This window comes from Danio rerio, chromosome 2 (genome assembly GCF_052040795.2).
Source record: "Danio rerio strain M-AB ecotype USA chromosome 2, GRCz13ab, whole genome shotgun sequence".
In the NCBI taxonomy this organism is placed as follows: Eukaryota; Metazoa; Chordata; class Actinopteri; order Cypriniformes; family Danionidae; genus Danio; species Danio rerio.
The window spans coordinates 43,089,478-43,095,190 of NC_141022.1; the positions used below are offsets into that span (position 1 = coordinate 43,089,478).

The window sequence follows — 5,713 nt, forward strand, 5'->3', positions numbered from 1 at the left end:
AAGGATGTGCTAAATATTTTGTCCAGTGCAGCTGTTAATGTTATGTAATTATTATGAATTATATACTTTATATGAATTATTGAATAATATTTATTCAGTTAAATGCCCCATGAATGAGAATTTGTCCTTCATTGCTTAATATTAAATTTAAATATATTCAATTTTAATTTTGACAAACACTGAAAAGTATTTCACTGACTATATATAAATAAATAAATAAATAAATAAATATATATATATATATATATATATATATATATATATATATATATATTTATATATATATATATATATATATATATATATATATATATATATATATATATATATATATATATATATATATATATCACATTGAATACATTACATTTTTAATAATGTTTCTTTATTAACAATGTAAAATTTTACATTTCATCTCAATATCAAAAAAAAAACAACGCTTCTAAATCATAACATTACCACACTTTTTCAGTTTCAGAGTTCTTCTTAATTTTGTGTGGTGCGGCATTATTTAGTCGATTCAGTATCTAATGTATGGATGGATGAATGGTTATATAAGAAAGAAAGAAAGAAAGAAAGAAAGAAAGAAAGAAAGAAAGAAAGAAAGAAAGAAAAGAAAATTTATTGATGGATGGATGGATAAAAATAGACCTACAGAATCATTCCTTGGATTTCATATAAATCTTTTTTCTTTTTTTTTTTTTTTGGGTGGGGGGAATAGGAAAAAGAGCTAGCGTTCACCTATATTTAAGGTAAATGGATCTTACCTCTGAAGCAGCGGGCGCCCAACATGAATGACAATAGACTCCAACAAGGTGAAAAATGAAGGCGAGGAATCCCCTCAATCTCAGTGAAATCCCAGCAGAGGCCCATTCTCCTTCAGGGAAGTATTTGCATTTTCATAAGGACTCGACAGTCAGTCGAACGACACAATGATGAAGCGTTTATCTGTAGGCCTATGTGAAGAGGAAATGGAGAAAACTAACCGATAAAGGGACGTGAGGAAAAGGATCTCTTTAAACTGACACCGAGGGACTGTGTGGGTGGCAAAACTGTGATAAGAGAAGACGTGAGAGAACTGGAGTAAAACCCCGCAGTATTCATGTTAAATAACAACAGTGGGTCAAAATTAGTAATACAAATAAGATTAGCCGTTGCGAAGCGATATTTGACGCAAACAACGGCTGGCTAAGAAAAAAAGCTATCTTTTTACGCGCTCAAACATTCCGAGCAACAACAGCAGACTGCCTGCAAACCACGTGCACGCGTGAACTCGGCGTCAAAGGGTCACTGGCACGGACTGAGTAGTGACGAAGAGAGTACGCAGGAACGTGAGGTGACGAATAATAATATAGGATGCTATAATACAGGGGGTTCTTAAATCCTTGCTAAATTCCTTATACACCGCTATAAATTCTCTCAACGCATACCTTGTTTTATTGTTTTTGAAAAGGAAAATCAACAGTAGCTATACATTAGAACTATTGCTTCCTATAAAAATCTAAGCTGTTAGAACTGTTAACTTATTTTCCTTTTTTAATTCTCTTAACACGATTTTTAAATCATTTGTTGTTGTTTTTTGTATTGTATGTGCTTATTTGATGTTTTACTTCTCTGTAAAACGTTTGTACACTCTTTGTTACAGATTTGTATGATGTTGTTATTGTTACCCTGACATTAATAAAAAAAGAAAAGGAAAAAATACAGGGGGTTCGAGCCTCGGCTGGGTCAGTTAGCATATCTTTGTGGAGTTTGCATGTTCTTCCCATGTTGGTGTGGGTTTCCTCTGGGTGCTCTGGTTTCCCCCATAAATCCAAAAACATGCAGGCTAAATTGCCTGTACTATGTGTGTGTGTGCTAGAGTGTATGGATGTTTCCCAGTGATGGGTGGCAGCTGGAAGGGCATCGCTAACATATGCTAGATAAATTGGCAGTTCATTCCACTGTGGCCACCCAAGAGTAATAAAGGGACTGAGCCGAAAAGAAAATGAATAAATGCCATAATACATATGCCTCGAAAAGACTTCATCCCAATCAGCTCAGACATCTTTTTTTTTTAAAGATTTTAATTAACAGGAATTGTAAAAAAAATAAGGACAAGTTAAATTTCTTATCCAATTCCCCCCAAAATTAAATAGCTTCATTTAAAAAATAAAATAAAAGCATCTACTCAGTTATTTTGGGCAACTAATAAAATTGTACACAACATTACCTGGTTAATAACCTTTTATGCATTGCAAAATTCTTCATTCATAAATGTAGGTTTCTGAAACCCCCTTTCTATATTTTACACTTTATTAATAAACTTGCTATTATAGCTTCATCACTTAGTACTTTGTCAAACGATAAAGCTGCTAAAGCAGCTGCTTTTTTCAGTGAATTTTGTAACCTATAGCCTCTTCACAACCCTTTGAAGGTTTATATTGTATAAGCTTTTATAATTTATTTCTTTTATTTTATTTCTTTTTAACGTCAAGTAAAACTTTCATTACCGTATGTTGCTTTTTCTCCTAAATACACTGTAAAACCCAAAAAGTTAAGGTAACTCAAACCACTTGAAGAAACTGATTGCAACAAACTGTTTAAGTTCAAAAAGTAAACCTAATAAGTACTGTGAACTTGATCCATTTGAGTAATCGAAGCAATTTGAGCACAGTAAAACTCAATACATGAAGAGAACTCACCAACTAAGGAAACCGATTGCAACAAACCATTTGAGTAGAAAAAAAACTAATCTATGAGTACTGTGAACTTATTCCATTTAAGTTGAAGTAATGAGGTATTTAATTAACTTATTACCTTCAACATTGAATTTAAAACTCTTTTCAGATTAGTAGAATTAAATTTCAGAGGATTTTTAGTTAACTAAACTCATTTCATTGGATAAAGTTGACTGTTTACTATGTATATTTGTGTCTGCCTATTGTTGTAATTGTATTTCTTCATGCTGGTTTATGCATGTAAGGCCTACTTTGTATGTTTCTTTAAACAAATTTTAAAACTTGAATAAATAATAACACATATGCCTCTTAATGCAACTGGAATTGACCTTCACTTCCTTAGATATGTTGTCAAAATCTTCTCAGTAAGCCTAATATTCGACAGGTAGCCTACACAAAACACCTTATTTCATTAAAACACATGAAGCTAAGGGAATCCAACAAGTCATGTCATGTAAAAGATATCAACACCTGAGGTCAGCGGACGACTCTTTTTTTTAGTTGGTAAATTAATATTTTTAAATAAATTTAAAATATTGACCTACAGTAGCTATAAGCGTAGGTTACATGTAGCCTTTTTTGTCAGCAGTGTATGTGTCTTTCAAATGAACTTATGATCTTTCAGTGGAGAAAAAGAGAAAATTGAGAGATTTTGATTGGTTGAGATAATGATTGAACATTTGAAGTGACCTGTATTAGAACTGAAGGCTGTACTGTGATAAAATTGCACATTCCTGTGTTTTTCATGTTAACTAGTTGCTTCATGTTGTGTGATGTACAATACATACACTAATTATTAACATTCCCCCTGGAGCAGCTAGATTTTCAAAGCTTTGCTTGATGTGAATAAAGGGCCATGATGTTAGTAATTCAATCCACGAATCACTTCATGGATTAAAGACTACACACACACACATACACACACACACACACACAGGCCTTATGTGGCTAATCCTCCAAGACATGCACTTCGTCTCTGCCTTGTTTTCTATGCAAACACACATGCACACAAGAACCTTTCTGTCAAGGTGTACTGCAATATCGTGTTTGCACAGCTGTTGGGACAACTCAGGGTTTTTGTTTGAAAGATGTTGGAGTGTTTTGACCAGTGTTATTTCATTTGACAGTTCAGTAAGGACCTTTATAATTGTGATGTGAAGTGAATGCAGAAAAGAATATGCGATCAATCTGACAACAGCAGCTTTGACCATGATCATTGTAGGGCCTGGTTTTAAACTTTTAGACTTTGCTGCCACCGTCTGGCTGTACTGACAAATAACAAGCACCAAAGCTACTTTAATGACATTTCTGTTGCAGGATGTATTATTGTGGGGACTAAATTTAACTTAATAAAACAACATGAAATATTAATCTCCAATACACATACACACACACACACACACACACACACACACACACACACACACACACACACACACACACACAATAATATTATTTTTCCCTCCGAAACATGATTATATTTTATATTGTGCAGTAAACATGCAGCAATAAATTCTATTAATTGAGTCAGTGTTTATCCAGTCATGTATTTGGAATTGGTACAGTTAACGATTTTTGTAAATTACACAGTATTTAACTGTATACAATTAAACATAATTGTATTTAACTGTAATATGGGTTGTATTTTAATATGAAACAGCTATGCAGTGTGTTACTGTATTTTAATGTTATATTGATAAATTAAGGTGTAGATTTTACAGGAAAGATATACATGGTGACGAATGGTGCTGTAAACACAGTATTTTTGCTGTAATTGATTTACAGTAAGTTACTAACAAACTGCTGCCAATAAGTTTTGCAGCAATTATGACACTTCTTTTTCAACTCTTCAGGTTGCCAGTTAATATCCCGACAACTTCTGCAACTGAAATAGGCTTTGGAAATAACCTAAATCTTCCTATGTGGCTCTATTCTATAGTTTACGGAGCATATTGATGACTTTATAGGTATTTAATTATTATTATTTTTTTGAGTTCTTTAATGGCCAATTCAACAAAACAATAAGAATATAAGGATTTCTGAAGACAAATAATACTTTAATAATTTTTTAAAGTATATTATTATAATATATGAATATATTATAGGAATTTACTAATAGAAAAAATCTTTTAATTTATAATATTTCACAATTTTAAAGTCTTTAACATTTTTAAATTACACTGTATTTTACTGAAGGTCAGCTATGCAATATGTTATTGTATCTTAATGTTGTATTTGGAAAATGAGTGCAGATTGCCAGTTTATTTCCAGACATCTTCTGCAACTGAAATAGGCTTTGGAAACAACCTAAATCTTCCTATGTGGCTATGTTCTATAGTTAACAGAGCATATTGATGACTTTGTAGATATTTAATTCATTTTCTTCTTCATTTTTTCTTTTCTGATATTATTTACAGTGATATTACTTTATAATATAAAAGTCTTGAACATTTTTAAATTACACAGAATTTACAGTGAGTTACTGTAGCTTCTACAGAAAATTATTAAGTGTATGTCTACTTGTTGCAGCAATTAAGTCACTTTACTTTGGTACTCTTCAGGTTGCCAGTTTATTTCCTCAAGTTCTGCAACTGAAATAAGCTATGGAAATGACCTAAATCTTCCTATGTGGCTCTATTCTTTTGTTTCCAGAGCATATTGATGAATTTGTAGATATTAAGTAGACGTATAAAGAGAATTTATTAGAGTAAATTATTCAAATCTATGAATATATTATTGTGATATTGGTACAATATAAAAGTCTTTAACATTTTTAATCAAATATAGCCAGTTTTGGTGAGCATAAGAGAACTTTGAACATGTAAATGAAATTATAAACTGACAAATAAATTAAAGAGCAATTTAGACGGGCACACAGTGCTTGCTGATGATCAAAAACTCTTTAAAATGTTATCAAAGGGCCTAAAATTAATGTTAATGTTTGTCTATTAAAATGAAAATAATTTGATCCTAAAAGAGACTTTACGACAACA

The 5,713-nt window shown here is 31.7% G+C and overlaps 1 protein-coding gene across 1 annotated transcript in view; it reads right to left on the reverse strand.

Moving 5' to 3' along the window:
- The window catches only part of spsb4a (splA/ryanodine receptor domain and SOCS box containing 4a), a 135,914-nt gene extending 134,591 nt beyond the window's left edge, over positions 1–1,323 (reverse strand). Inside the window, exon 1 of the mRNA XM_087239522.1 lies at positions 768–1,323. The gene's annotated coding sequence lies outside the window, so the exon portion shown is untranslated. The remainder of the gene's footprint in view (positions 1–767) is intronic.
- Between the last annotated feature and the right edge of the window lie 4,390 nt (positions 1,324–5,713).